The 16057-nt window shown below is 46.2% G+C and overlaps 1 long non-coding RNA gene across 1 annotated transcript; it reads right to left on the reverse strand.

The window, feature by feature from the left end:
- Positions 1-6138: 6138 nt before the first annotated feature.
- On the reverse strand, positions 6139-8918 carry LOC309348266. Its single transcript, XR_014159318.1, has 2 exons — positions 8825-8918; positions 6139-7538 (listed from the first exon to the last, which is right to left on the reverse strand). It is a non-coding gene; the product is annotated as an uncharacterized lncRNA (long non-coding RNA).
- Positions 8919-16057: the final 7139 nt, after the last annotated feature.

Consider the following 16057-nt stretch of genomic DNA (forward strand, 5'->3'; position numbering starts at 1 on the left):
CTATTGATGTTTCTTAGTTGCATTATGATGAAACCCCAGACGTCATAAAGTAAAAATGTTTTAAAGCATCCAATAGTTAGGAGGATCCAATATCATCTAATTATTTACCTGATCCAAGGAGATTTGAGATGTCAAGGGTTTTGAATAAGGGAGTTTGTCAGGGTGCTCTCTGACTCCATCATGGTAATCTGCCAGAGGCAGGCACTGTTAACCTCTTCTCTGCTCTACTACTTCACCACGACCACCCATTACCAGAGAGTGGTATTGCAGCTACCTGGGACTCCAAGAACCAAGCCCTATCAGTTTGCTGACTGGGGTCTGACTTACTACTCCCAGCAAATTGTTGCTTAGGCACAGGCTTGTTACAGAGATTGCAGACCTCCCCAGTCTCTGTCAAGCGGTAGCAAGATTCCAGCACTGGCGGAGGAAGAGGAGTGCGGGGGCAGCGCACCGCGCCCGGCAGCGCAATCCCGGTGGGGTGCCATTGCAGTTGCCCCCCTCCCCGTGCTGGGTGCCCTGCCCCTGGGACGCGCACCAGCCCCGCCCCGCCCGCTCTCTGCCCCGCCCCTGGATGCCAGGGGGTTCTAGGTGCTCACCCAGGGCTGTGTTTCTGTTGGGAAATCAAGGCACAGGGGAGACTAAAGCCTTCAGTGGAGGGGGTGCAGAACATTATGCCCCAAGAGCATCCCTCATAGCTGCTGTCCTAGCTTCAGCAAGCTGGGGTCCAAAGCGGGAGCCAGTCATGGCCCCCTGTCTCTCAGCACATCCTCTTCCAGCCAGCGTCGCATGGACTTGCCCTTACTTCCTCCTTCTTGTTCCCAGGACCCCATCCATCTGTTCACCCCACTTCTCCAGACCTCTGGTCTGGGTTTTTTAAGGACACATTTTTCCTGTGTGACCCCATGTGTCCTGTGACCTCCCCCTCCCAACTCTGCTGTTTATTCTGCTAACACACACACAGCTGCACGGTCAGGTACTGTTAGGGAGCCAGCCAGCAATAAATGACAAGGAGTCCATGGAAGTTAACTCTTTATTAGAAGAAACAAGGCCTGTTCTTAATGGCATCGCTATCAAGGATCTCCTCAGAGGTGGTGATAGGGTAGTGTGACAGGTTCAGCTACACTGGGCACCAGTGAGCGCTGCAACAATGATGTAGAATGGAGCACGGGAAGAGAAAACTGCTTCACCCTGTGTTTTAAATCTAATGTCTCTGGCATCTTCCCTTTAATATTCCAAATATCAGCTAATTTCTACCCCTTTGCTAGTTTCTAATATTCAATGACTCTTGCAGTTGTGGGTGCCCCTGCACCCCCAAACTGTGTTACCCCAGATCTGTCACAGGCTCTTAGATTTGCTGCTAATGGATGTGATCGTTTTCAGTTCCAGCTAAACTTCCTGTATGATCAGGCATTTGTAAACAAATGAATCATTTTCACTTGACAAACGTTGTCATTTTCACTCTGTTTTGCAGCTTTGTTTCTGCTTATTGGTTTTTCTTTCTTTTGTGTGCATTTACTGTTCCTGCTGCAGGACCAGAAGCCTAACCTGCCTCTCCCATGTGCAGATGCAACAAAGGGGTATGTAGAATAGAGGCAATGTTCATGTCATTTTTAATGTCTGACGCCATTCATTTCCTAATTATGCCCATTGATTAATACAACATTAATTTTCTGAAATCTTGCCTAACTCTTTGATAGGAGATGAATAGAGAGGTGGAATTTCAGGTGTCAAGCTTCTTATTAAGGAGAGTGTTCAAGGCCACCTCTAGATGGATATTACAAACTGCATTTACTCTGCTCTCTAGTTTGTGAAAAGCAATTGTTTAGCTGTATAGGGAGTACAGAACAGAATTAAATTGACCTGCATCATACAGAAAGTAGCACTGAGCCCATTTACCTAAGAGTCTTTTGAAAGAATTCTTTTTCTTTTTCTTGTAGATGAGTGCTGACATGATTTCAAGGAAGTGATTATCTGTGTAATAGTTTTAAATGGATGAATTATTTCAGTGTATGAACATTAAGGTCAGCTTGAGCTATCATGTTCTTAGCTTATGTTTAAAATGTGAAAAGCTATCCAGCTATGTTGATGTTGTTGGGTTTTTTTAAAGGTGGTTTGGGAGAGAATTATTTCTGGCAATAACAGAGGGTCAGGGAACCGAGGCATGTCATGGAAGGAGCCCATGTTTGTGTGCTTTGGCAACCTTTGGCTCAAATCAATTAGTAATAAAAAAAGCCACCACTGTTTTTAAAGAGCACAGATCTGTGGTTCTTTGGAAGCGGGTATTCATAGAATGGCAGAGTTGGAAGAGACCAGTCATCTAGTCCAACCCCTGAACTGCAGGACTCATTTGCCCAACATGGGGTTTGAACCCACAACCCTGAGATTAAGAGTCTCAAGCTCCACTAACTGAGCTATCCCAGGCTTCTCATAATGGTGAGTTTTAAGTGATTTGCAAACCAGTTAGTTGGACCAGTGTGACATAGGCAGCCCTTAGCCCAGACTCTTTATTTGTGCAGTGTGCAAGTTTCTTTGGAGTGTGACTCCTTTATATATTCATGATGTAAATGCACTGATCATACTCTTCCTACACCATCCTTTGTGCTGGAAATTAACCAAGGGTTAGTTTTAAATGTTTATAACTGGTAGGAAAAACAGCCAATATTTGCTGCTAGCCCAGCTAGGCAGTCTCTCTGCCACTGTGGGCTTCTCCGCTTAAAGAGAGGCTAAAGTAGATTTATTAATAGGCAGGAACAATCGTCAGTCACAAGGGGCGTGTGGGCCAGTTCACCCAGATCCAAAGGACACTATTCACACTTCTTTCCAACAAAGCCCCATTGAGAGCCTCGTGTTTGGTCAATGGTCCCATTGAGAGTGTGGCTTGTTTTTCACAGCAGACTTTCAAGAGGGGACAAATAGATTACTAATGGAGGGTGGCAGGCAAGCACACACAGCGGGCTATGGGAGAAGGTGGGGACTTTTATTATTGCAAAATTGGAATCTTGAAAAGTTGCCAAAGATGGGGGTTTCTTAATAAAGCAAAGTGATGCCCGTTAAATGAGTGCCTATTTTTGGCAATCGACCCTGGACAGGAGCCTAAAAGCCCTGTGTGGAAGTGAGTCCCATTCTGGACACAAGGAACTCTTCGGGGTTGGTGGCCTTACATTCTGCTTTCTAGCTTTTCTGGGGAGAGCTATGGGCCATTACAGCTTGACCACTGTTATGGTACACTTCCCATAGCAGGGGGGAGGAATCAAAAGTGGGGAAGAGGTTGGATATGGTTTTAAAGAAACACAGGCTGAAATTTTCTCCTGAGGGCACACATTAATTTGGTGACTGAATTCAGCTTGATGTTAACTGTAGATCAGGATTTCATAAAAACAGTGAAGACTATGGCCCACCAGCCTGCTTTTCCTTAGTGTTGCAGGATGTGTGCAGGGGACTGGTTCTTGTAACATAAATGAATTGGAGGACAAAGGGTCTTTAGCTGCCCGGTACACTGATCCAGCCCAGTAGACACCTATCGAACTGTACCAGCGCAGTTCCCAAATGATACACTGGGGAATAGCAAGATATTTGTGAGTTTTGAAGTCCAAAACAGCAACTCTAATGCAATTTCTCTCATTCTACTTTTCACTCACTGTGTTTGTGCACACACACTATTTGCATCTGTTCCTTGCAGGGTCTTTTCCCTACAATTAACAGGAAAAAACACCCATGGAACAAGGTCTAACTTTGGCAGGAACTTGCTTTTACACTGATTCCAGATGATTGCTGCAGAATTACTGAATTCAAGCAGTCACCCCATGTATGCAGCCACAATACACTCAAAGTGACGCAAGGGATCCAGACAGGGGTGAGGAATCTGCGGCTTCCAGTTTGCTTGTTTATAGCACCCAGAGCCTGTAACAAAAATCAGTAGTATGCCATTCCTTGCCCTCAGGTTTATAATCCGAAAGCATGTCATATGAAGAAAAGGGAAGGGGGTGAGAAGCAAGGCCAGGCACCCGTTCTGAAAGTTATAGTTCTTACGATGCAGTTATATAGTTCTAAATTTGCAGATTCTGCTGTCTAGCAGAGCAGCCCCTCTCCCTGTTCACCACCCACAATCAGATCCAGAAGCAGAGAAGGGACCATGTTCCAAGTCAGGAGGACAAGGCACCTTCTCTCAGAGAGCTGACTTGATGGCATTTGGTATTCCCATAGGAGAGAACTTGATGGAGCTCCCTTTCTCCCCTCCTGAGGCCTGTGGCAGCTCTGACAAAGAGCAACCTCACCAGTGGCATAGTGTGGGTGGGCAGAGGGGGGCTTTCGCCCCAGGAACATTTTGGGAGGGGCACAACCAGATGCCCTCACAAGCTCCCACTGGAGCCTGGCTCTGGTGTGCGAGGGAGCTGCCAAGGAAGATTCCTTGCCCCCAGCCACAGCTCCACTCCCAGGTCAGGGCAGAGTGAAGGAGAGTCGGGGCAGCACTGCCGCCCCCCCCCCGCTGCTCCACTGGGTTACGGTGAGCCACAGTGGGCTCCCTCCATGCCCCTGGCGGTGGAAGCATACGCTCTGCCACTGAACCACACCCTGGAAATATCACCCCTCACAATCAGGTATGGGAGCAGAAAAGAATGACCTGCCTTGCACATAACCACAACATTAAGCCATGGCTTATTAAATCATGGTTTGGTTCTCTGAATACTACACAGTAGCTTAACTATCATTTTCTTTACTGAAAGCTATGGTTTGTTGTTGGCTTTCAAAGTTTGGTTTTTAAAACCACTCAGTTGCATGTTAACCCAGCACTCTTCCTTAAACATAGGTTGTTTGGTCACCATGTCCCAGACGTATATCAAGGCACAAATGCAAGGGCAGCTGGAAAACAAACCACACTTTGGAGTAACATGCCATGGTTTGTCTGTGGACAACTCGTGGTTAAACAAACCATTGCTTAGTGTTTTATACAACTACAAACCAGTCAATTACAAGGTCAGGAGGACAAAGCTGCTCCTACCACAGTTCTTGTTGGTGGCCAATGGCAGCTGTTGTTGGACTCACTTTCCCATCAGCCCCTACCAGTGGTCAGAGATGATGGGAGTTGTAGTGGGAACACCTTAGAACTATGTGTGGGGTAACTGACACTCTTGAGAGCCAGTGTGGTGTAGTGGTTAAGAGTGGTAGTCTCGTAATCTGGGGAACTGGGTTCGCGTCTCCGCTCTTCCACATGCAGCTGCTGGGTGACCTTGGGCCAGTCACACTTCCTTGAAGTCTCTCAGCCCCACTCACCTCACAGAGGGTTTGTTGTGGGGGAGGAAGAGAAAGGAGAATGTTAGCCATTGAGACTCCTTTGGGTAGTGACAAAGCGGGATATCAAATCCAAACTCTTCTTCTTTTCTTCTTCTTGATACTAATCTTATGTATATGAACAAGTGGTTGGCATAGATAAAATCAGGAGAGAGTTCTGATCTTCTCACTTTATAAACATACTGACTATAGCATAGGGGAAAGAGATATGTAAGATAGAGAGAAATAACAAGGGATAAATGATAGCAAATATAGGTACACATACTTGGGCTTCATTTCAGTTGGAGATACAGGCTAAGGAGTTAATCCAATGGCTTTATAGAAAATACTGTTTTTGAGCTAAGGTTTGAAAGGAGGGAGCTGCTATCACAGCTGTTCTAGGAGTCCCAAGAACAGGGGACAGCAACAACAACAAAAAATGTTTTACAGCATAAGCCTATTCATGTTTACTCAGAAGTAAGCCCACTGAATCCCAGGTAAGTATGCATAGGATTGCAGCCTTAGAGGGCAGCATATGGTGGTAGAACGAGCAGAATAAAGATCACGGGTAGATATATTTTATAAGGAAGGGCTGCAGAGAGTCTTAAATGTAAGGACAATGTGCATTTTGGTATAAGAGAAATGTGTTCTTGCTCTAGTCTAGAGAGATTGCATGGCGGGGCAGTGGGGGGAGGGCAGGGGAAGTTTTTTTAATGGAGGGATATTCCAAATTGCATGGGTTGGTGATGTGTGTGTGTGCTTCTTGATGTAAAGCTCTGGTGTGACTCGGGGTGAAGTCACTGGTACCATCCAATAGCTACCCATGAGAAGTATTTTCATGCCATATTAGCACAAGGACAGTTACACATCTTGAGGCAAAAATAATTGATTTAGTGCTTGGGGTGCTGAAGAACTGTGATTCCCCCACAACGGAAGCACTTGTTGGGACAATGTTGTCTAGGCCTATTAATGACAGCTGTACAGTCCCCCGTCTGAAAACAACAGTGTCTTTTTCTCCTCCTCCCCCCCCCCCCACTTGTTTTTGTGTGAAAGGAAGCATGGAGCTGGAAACCTCTGCCCAGGGCTTGAATACAAGGAGTTTGTTTGCATGTCCATTGTTCACTGCTGTCCTTTTGCTCACTGCTGCTGTCCTTGGCATTTCAAACTATTTGTGCATGGGGTGGGGGTGGGAGCCAATTGTGCATGCGTCGTTTTCAAGCTAGGCCTCATGAAAACCAGGAAAGCTCATTCTACTGCATTTGGTGAACCGTTCCCTTCTTCCACCCACCCTCACATAACCCACTTCATTACAAGTTTTGTGCAGGAGGATGTTGTGTCTGGTGCAGATTATGGCAGACTAATAAAAGTGTCCCCTTCAGATTGTCCTGACATCCTAGAAGCAGGCGTTGTGACAGAAAATGCACACACCCCATGTGTACAATATTTTCTTTTCCTTTAGTAGCTCCACCTGAAAGTCCACCATGTATCTATCCCATGGACATCTCCAGCGTAGTGCTCAGTCTTTAAATCAATGCTGGAACTCGAACCTGGGGCTCAAAATAACCAGGCCTAAAATTCCATATTCCCAATCAGAGCTGACTGGCAGTTGTCTGTGAGGATTCTGTGTTGTAGAAAAGGCATTCTGCACATGCTCAGAGGCATGTTCATACATCCGACACTTGAAAATCTCGACAGTTCAAATAATTAAACATTTGCACAGCTTGTTTTGCTCCTTTCATGTGCCTTTAAAAACAGTTTTGCCTGCAGAAATGTACCAGATAAAACTACTCCCACCACTCCTCTCCATGCCATGAGAAGCTTCACCCGACAATTTCTTTCCAACTCATATTATATGCAGTAAGTTCTTTATGTGTGGGTACATTTAAAAATATGCCCGCCCCCCACCTGCACAGGGAAAAATAGAAGCAAGCAAGCCCAGTAGAAAGTCTGGAGGGCGCAGGGCCACAGTGTTGCTCCACTCTCCAATTCAAGAGACGCTTTTTGATCAGTCTCCAAGAGCCAATCATAATCATCGAGAGTCCTGTGAAAGATCTGAATAATCACCATCATTTGTTCTGGCTGCAGCTTTGGTGCAACCTGGAATCTTTGGTACCTAATCCGTCTACAAGGGAAATCCTGCGTCTGAGCGGCCATCGCACATGCATCATCAGATGGGCTTCCTTTCTGCCCTCTGCAGGCATCCCCCCCTTCCACTTTTGCTCTGACACCCGGGGGGGGGGCATGGGCGTAGCCAGGGGGCAGGAGCCCCTCTAAATCAAGGAAGAAAATAGAAATACTTAACTACCTGGTCACTTGCCTCCCAGATATCTTGGTTCTGCCCCCCAAGATACAGCCTGGTTACGCCCCTGGGTGGGGAGCCTCAGGCCGAGGGGCTGCAAAGGCAGCCTCCCCCCCCCCCTCGCCCGCCCGGCGGGGCGCAGATGCCTGGATGCTGGATCAGGGCCTTGGAGGCGGAGGCGGAGGGTGGCTGGCTGGCTGGCTGGTCCCGGCGCCTCGTCCCCTCGCGCTGCCGGGGAGGCTCCGCCGCGAGAGGCCTCCTTCATTTGCTCGGCTGCCTGCTAGAAAACCAGGCGGACGCAATTAGCCGAAGTACAGACAACATCCCTGTAATTAGCAAGCCCGCTCCGAGCACAAGAAATGGAAATTAGTCACAGGATGCTAAATTAGCCCGTGCATCCATTAGGCGGCGCCGGGCCCCGCGGGGCCTTCCCTTCGCAGGCTTCGGCGCGGAGCCTCGGCGCATCGCAATAAAGCGGGCCGTCCCTGGCGATTAGGCAGGAGGCAGCGAGGAAGGAAGCGTTGCAAACCAGCACATTACAAACGTGGCAGAATTTGGATTTGGTTCCTTGGGTGGGGGGAGGTTGGAAGCCCACTCCCGCCCCGGTCTGCCTGCCTGCTTGCTTGGTGCTGCTCTTTCTCTCTGTATATAGGAGATAATAATTCCTTTCAAGCTTTTTCAAGATCCCTGCCTTGTTTTTTCCCTTAATTAGAAGCAGGAGTTGAAGAACTTATTTCCATCACCCCAATTTTTGCACTATTTTCCTGTCTGTGCAAAGAGGAGAAGAGGAGGGGCGCTGGTTGAGGCAAGGCAGGAAATTGGACTGGAGCAACACATAACATAACATTTGCATCAAAATAATACGGCGGGCAAGAGAAAAATCACAATCGCATCACTCGGAAGGAAGGAACGGAATACAAATTAAAGGGAAGAATGTAAATGTTGTGCCATTAAGCTTCAATGGCCATTGGAAATGATGCAAAAGCACAAAGGGGTTTCTTTTTTTATATGAGCATCATCCACTTTGATTATTCATACTTGTGTTTCTGCTTGAATTAAAGCAGGAGTGCTAGAGCCTGTTAAAGCAAAAATATTTGAATTGATAGTGAACTCTCACCTTTGCTTGCATCCATTTACTTTTCAAATGAATACCAGATAAGTTAGTGCATTTTCTAATCGGCCTGTTTTTCCAGTGAGTGCTGCCATTACATACCAATTTCTTTGAGAAGTGCCTCCTAAGAAACATTAAATACTTACAAATAAGGATGTGTCCATCACTTTCAGCCAGGCTGCAAGAGCTGCTTGAGCTCCAAGACTCAGACTTGTTTGCCCCCTTCTTTGATGGCCTTGCTTCAGCCTCATTTGCATCTTCTTTCTGAGGAGGTGACAGACATAAGGACAATTGCTCCCTTTGGGGGAGGTTGGTTGGTTTTGTTTCTTTTCACTGGCCCTGTGACCCAAACCATAGCCTGGCATTCAGAATTGATTTGGGGAATCTTTTCCTGCTTAGGAAGAGCATTGCTATCTCTATGCTAGGAAAAGCTTAATCTGCTCAATTTCAGTGTGCCAAACTGCTGTTAAAATAATAACAGTCAGGGATCGGGGTCTGAGAGGGTGTCGAAATGGTAGCCCTTCTGCATGGGTCTGTCTTCAGAGCGGGGCAAGTTCAAAGTAGTTGGCGCTCACATTAACATGGCAAAATCCAGTAAGGAGGAGAGAAGCCATGGCTCAGTGGCAGAGCCAGTGACAAAGGATCTTGGGTCGCAGCTGGACTGAAGAAGACTCCTACCTGAAGCCCTGGGAGATGAAAACACTGGGCTGGATGGACCAGTGATCCGAATAAGTATCAGAAAGGTTTGTATCTTTCCTGTGAAAGCCTTCAGTGAACAGGAGTATGCACTTATACTGGATAACTTAAGGGTAGATTGCATTCCTGACTATCTCCTACTTTGCCACTTGTGCAGACTGATCCTGTGTGTGTTGTGCAATTACTCAAAAAGAATTCCAACTATGTTGTAACGAAAGGGGCAGGGAGCCCTTTAGCCCCCTTTCATGACTCTCAGCCTGGGTAAACCAGTAGTGCCACAGGCTCTCAGGCCGGCTGCCACAACCCCTTGGAGAGGCTCAGTAACAGTACTACTGTAGCTTCTTGAGGCTCCAAAGCATATTGTTGCACGCCACCCCTATCTCAGAGCGGCATGAGATTCCAGGGGTTCCAGGCACTTACCTAGGAGTGTTTCCTTTGGGAATGAGAGATAGTGGAGACTATGGTGTGTCTTTATGATATATTTACACTCGCACAGAGAGAGCCTGAGTCTGTGATGGTCACAGCATCCATACCCCAAAAGGGTCTTGTTTCTCCCGTAGCTGCAGCCTTGGATTCAAACAGAAATCAAATGTTGCTCTGACTCTCTCTAAAACTTGCTGCTTTACTTCTAGCTTACATCACTGCAACTCTCCCAACTCCCAACTCTGGCCTTTTGTCTTTCTAACAAATAGTGCGTTGGCAGGGCACCCATTTGCCATCTCGCACAGAGGCCACTTTCCTTTGTAGCCCTTCATGACCCATCACATCAACAGGAAGCCAGCCTGGCTTATATTTTAACACTTGCTGGATCCAGGGGTTAGGAGGGTCTCTGCATACTGCCCCCCAACTCCTAATAATATTCTTAGGAGGGGAAGCAGAGGGCGCATCCAACTTACCCCCCCTCTCTCAAAACCAAGATAGCTTGCCTTGCTCTGTCAAACCCCTTGCTCTGTTAAATTTTGTGTGAGGACAAAATTTCCTTTGCATCTGGCAGAAAAGCACCCAAGATCCCAACAGCCAGATTTTAGGAAGTTTATTAAGAATAAAAAAGATACTAAAGATAAACAAAGCAAAATGTTGCTTGAAGAAAATAATAACAAACCGTTTAGTTCAAATCTATACGATAACAGCTATAGTTACGTTCTGGACTCCGTGTGCACTGCTGGAGCGTGGGTAAGCCCGCTCCACTCCTCCCAGCACCTGTTCCTCCCCCTTCCATCCCTTTTCAGGATGTCTTCACGATGTTTTGGGGCTACTTCCAGGCTCGATGCCATGCATGCCTGTGCGACTGTTTGTCATTCAGACATGCCTGAATCAGTTGTTGCCTGTATAAACCATATTTATATTTATTATGTTAGGGATCAGTAATGAGAGCCAATAAACAAGCTCAACCCTGACAAGATGGAGCTACTACTCTTGTAGATTTTCTGCAGTGCAACTAACCCTACATAACTGGGAAACTGATGGATCCTCCTTTATAACTGGGTGCCCAAGTAGCCTCCATATTCCACCAGCTGATAACCACCCTTCCTGGACAGAAATAGAGCAGTCATAGTTATCCATGCACGAGAAAAACAATAACCCTTTTTGATTTTTGCAATATGTTATACTAGTAGGAAGTGTCCTGCGGCTGCCCAGGAATTTGAGGAAAGAAAAACATATAGTGGTTTTTTAATTGGATGGTGCAATGTGTGAGTTGTCAGGCTGCATGCGCGCGCACACATACACACACCCCAACCTAGGATTCTGACCTGGGGAAGACCTGATCCATCCCTGAATCGATATGGTTTTTGTGGGAGCTAATATTGGGGTTGATTTGGTCTGCCATCTTAATTCAATGAGGCACCAAGTGACCAAATGTACATAGAAGAACACTGCCTCTACTTTGGGAACCCTTGAAACAATATCTCAAGAGACATCCAAATTGGCACAAGTTGGAACTATTTTGCCAAACTGGGCAACAACCCCTTGAGAACCATCCAATTTGGTGCAGTTTGGACCGTCTGGTTTGTTCTGCCATCTTGATTCAACACGCTGGCCAGCATCCAAACATAAATGGAGATTGCTGCTTCCCCCTTGGTAACCCGCATACAGAGTTGGGTGACAAGATCTAAATTGGCGTTGGATGGAGCTGTCCTGCCAAATGGGCAACACTATCTTCAGAGAAATCCAAATTAGCAAGATTGGACCTGCCACATCCAAAATCAGGTAAAGTCACACCAAAGTCATGTTTCTGTCTGCCACCTTGATTCAAAATGGCAGCCCAGTGTTGACAAAAACCACTGCCCCCACCTTGGGAACCCTCATGCCACTTAGCGATGATCCCTTTAGAGGCAGCCAAACCTACTGTATAGAGAACAGATGGACAGGCAGACAGACAAATCACTTTCCAAAACATATAGCAGATGCTGGGCTGCCTTTGAAGACTACTCAGAAACTTCAGCTAGTACAAAATACAGCAGGACTGAGCTCATAAAACAAATCCTACCAGTCTTAAAATAATTGCCCTGTCTCCTAGTCAGTTTCAGGCATAATTCAGAGTGCTGGTTTTAACAAATGGTTTGGGACCAGGATGTGTCATGGTTGAGACTTCTACCACAAATTCTTGCCCGCATGCTCAGATCATCAAAAGAAGCCATTCCGTGTACCTTTGCCATGGGGCTAATGATGAGGTGGATTGTGATGATAGCCAGTGTTCTTTTCAGTTGTAGCACCCAAGCTTTGAAAAGCTCACCTTAAAGAGCTTGCTTGGCGCCAGATCACTTGTCCTTTCAGGACCAGGTGATGACCCTTTTAGGTGGCTAGGTTGCTGTTTCTATCTGAAATGCAACAGACATGTTTCTGAAGCTCTTCTGTTTTTATTGTATTAATCTAACTGATGCTCTGTTATTCTTAAATTATGTTAGCCACTCGGAATGTCTTCAGGCTGAAGAGTAAGATAGAAACCTCCCAAATAAATTAATTTTGAAATGGAGTTGCCAGTTTTTATTCTGCCTTTGCATCTGTACCTTTCATTATTAATATTTTGCTCCCCAGGGAAGGGAGGAAAGTACAAAAGGGATGGATAGGGTTTTTTAAAAAAAATGGAAATGGGGTGGGTGGGGGAAACAACTAAAGGGGTATTATTGTGGCCTTCACTATGCCTTTAGCAGCTGTGTGACATACTGAAATTAAGCAGATGGATTTCCCCCCATCCATTTATCTGTATGCTCAGAAAAGATTCACCTGCTTAAATTTCTATGTGTCAGGCTACTGCTTGTAGCTTAAAAACAATTCTAGCTCACCATTTAATTGTGAAAAGCCAGACTGCTTGAGGATGGTCTTGCTGTTGGAGGAATTCATCAAAACAGCTCTTTTTGAAACAAAAAAGCAAAACAAATAAGCAATGAAAGGGAGAAAGAGAGGGAGACATAAGGAAATGAAGTTTCTGCTGCAGTTGGTGGTTCACATGAATCTTTGGCTGGCCCGTTCCTTTTCTTGTTTCCTTTATTGAAGAAATAATAGACGCGTGTATTCCTAAGCACACAGATGAGAACTTTGAGAATAATTGTCAGGGACGCAGCGAGAGCGCAGGGAGGGGAGGAGATGGAGAACGAGGGGGAGCAATCCGAGGGCAGCATAGGAGAAGATGACAGTAGCCCGAGAGATTCCATGAGCCTCTCCAGCGAATCGGAAGATTCACAGAAGGGGGCGCCGATGGCCAGGGCAAGGGGGGCCCCAAGGGGGAAACCCCAGAAGCAAGGGGCCAGCGGGGACTCCCAGAGCAGCAGTTGGAAATCAGGACCAGCTTCCCCACCGGAGCGTAGTGGGGGGGAGGAGTCCCAGGTATCAGGGCCAGTGTATTCACCACCAGCGAGAGAAGATGAGTCAGGGTTGGCCACGCCTCCATCGGAGAGCGAGGGAACGGTCAAGAGGAAGGTTGCCGGCTGGGCGCGCGCGCCAAGTTCAAATGTACAGGCGAGCGGCACAGCAGGTAGCCCGGATAGGGAACCAGGTCCTAAAGCCCGCCGGAAGGAGGGGCAAGAATCAGGGGGGTCAGCGTCAGAAGAGTCCAGAAAGGATGAAACCCCAGCGGGCAGGAGGGCCCAGAGGAGAAGGAGCTAAGGAAGTGGTGGAGCAAGGCTAGAGTCTTAAACTGGTGTGGAAGGGGAGGAGAGTCAGACGGAACTTCGCCGGTCTAGACTTTAAGACGTAGAGCGGCACGCTGCGGCTTTAAAATAGAAACTGAACTTCAATAAAGACTTTTGTACATAACTACAGCCGGGCGTTGGTCCTTTGTGAGCTGGGACCTAGGGGCGGCTCTGACAATAATGCATATTCATCTAGAAAAATAAATAAATAGAAATTAATTGTAACAATGGTTTGATTTAAAATGCACCTGTGTTAAAGTAGTTTTTGCCACAGTTCATTCCTTCTGGGCTGCAAAAGAAGTTGGTCTAATGAATAGTATTCCTGTATGTGTCCAATGGGTTCTGTCATTCATTCTTTTAAGCTCAAAAATCAGTATCTCTTTTCTTAATTTTTTTTGTTAATTGTATTGCTTTACTGTTTTTCTGGGGTGCTGAATTAAAGCTGGTCTCTATTTGAAATTTCATAGAGAGTGTGGTGTTGTTGTTTTTTACAGATGGCGTTTACAGAGTTAGATGACTTTTAAACTTCTGCAGTACTAATAACCCCTTTCCCTTCCCTGGGCACAAGAGGGAGCAGAGAAAGGGGAGCCATGGCTGACCTTCAGTCATAATAAATTTGGTAGCCTTTAATGTGCCGCGGGTGGCGCTGTGGATAAAACCTCAGTGCCTAGGACTTGCTGATCGTAAGGTCAGCGGTTCGAATCCCCGCGGCGGGGTGAGCTCCCGTCTTTCGGTCCCAGCTCCTGCCCACCTAGCAGTTCAAAAGCACCCCTAAGTGCAAGTAGATAAATAGGTACTGCTTTATAGCGGGAAGGTAAATGACGTTTCCGTGTGCTGCGCTGGTGCTGGCTCGCCAGAGCAGCTTCATCACGCTGGCCACGTGACCCAGAAGTGTCTTCGGACGGCGCCGGCTCCCGGCCTCTAGAGCGAGATGAGCGCGCAACCCTAGAGTCGGACACGACTGGCCCGTACAGGCAGGGGTACCTTTACCTTTTTTAATGTGCCACAGAACAATTTGCTTTCCCTACTTCACTGCTAGTGTTTTAACTATTATTGTTCGGTTTGAAGAAGGCTCTACCTCTGATTTATTTTAATTTTCAAAATACTGTAAAGGTTACACACACTGCAATATCCTCTTCTTTGAGCAATCCTTACACAGAAGCAGAATATACAGGTACGCTACTAACTGATTTCTTTGAGATCAGCCAGCCTGGCTGCTCCCACCTTTCAGTGTTTTTTAGCCACTGAGTGAAGTCAGAGTTGTGATTGCCAAGTGAGTTGTTTGGCACCTGTAGTAGGAATCTGTGGGGTCCTTTAGACTTGCTGCTTTTCACTCAGTGGTAGCACACTTTTCCAGCTTCTGACTTGTTTTCTAGTATTTGAAGCCGCTGTAGCTTTCCCTTCCTCCCCCACCCCCCTCAACAAGGATGCAAGCCTTCAGGATTCTAGCCTAAACTTTAGGTAATAGTTGGCATTGGGTGAAAGCAAGGTTGCAGTACCTTTAACAGCTATGTGGGAGGCAGAAATTCAACAGGTTAAACTGTTTCTAGTATGGAAATGCAATCATGTGGAAAGCTTTGCCTATTCACATTCTGTCTGTCAGAGACTGTATAACACGTGTGGCCACTAATTTGTTTTTGGGCCCTCCATTCCACCTGCAAAGGAGGACGCAAATTTCCGTGTGACACAGAACATACACATTTTAAAAATGCAAATCATTGTCCTCTTTCATTACCACAGGATGACTGAATTAACTCTGCGGGAAAGTATAGCCTATAGCTTAGATTGCTGAAAAGTAGTTGCCAGTTGTCAAAATACTATAAAACAAGTCTTAGGTTCATGCACACTTCCGCTTGTCCCATGCCTAGAAAGCACAGGTCTGAGCAGTTTTCCCCATGCCCAGCTCCATTCCCAGGGAAAACTTGCTCTTTAGCTTTAAATTGGAGCAAATGGCAATCCATGGAAACCCCAATTGCTGTTTGCTCTGATAGAGCACTAGAGAGTGGTTTTCCTCCCAACGGGATAAGACGAAGTGTGAATGAGCCCTTACTGATCCTCATACAGCAGATGTAACACTCTCACACAGACTTACCCTTGTACTTTTTGCCCCAATCAATGGCACTGAAGTTTTAGAGGGGAAAGGATGGGAACTTATAATATGATAATAAAAATTTATTCTTTATACCCCGCCCATCTGGCTTGGTTTCCCCAGCTACTCTGGGCAGCTCCTAACCGAATATCTGAATAGATCAAATGTACTGAATGCAAAATGTCTGTACATTTCAAGAGATTTAGCAAATATTCTTGTATGAGTGGCAGTGTGGTATGTTTTGCTTCAAGAATATCTGAAACTATATCATTCTTTGTTTTTTCCCCCTGTTCGTTTTGGTACTTGGGAAAGAAGTGGGATTGTCATCTTCTATTACTGACCTCAGACCGGAAGTACTGTGTTCAAGAGAAGAGCCTTTTAGATTTCACTCCATAGCAGAAGTTTTAGCAATATGACACTGTAATACCCAATATGAAAGTTTGTATATTATTTATTTTATCTTG

The sequence above is a fragment of the Podarcis erhardii genome (assembly GCF_964252035.2).
Source record: "Podarcis erhardii genome assembly, chromosome: 8".
NCBI lineage: Eukaryota > Metazoa > Chordata > Lepidosauria > Squamata > Lacertidae > Podarcis > Podarcis erhardii.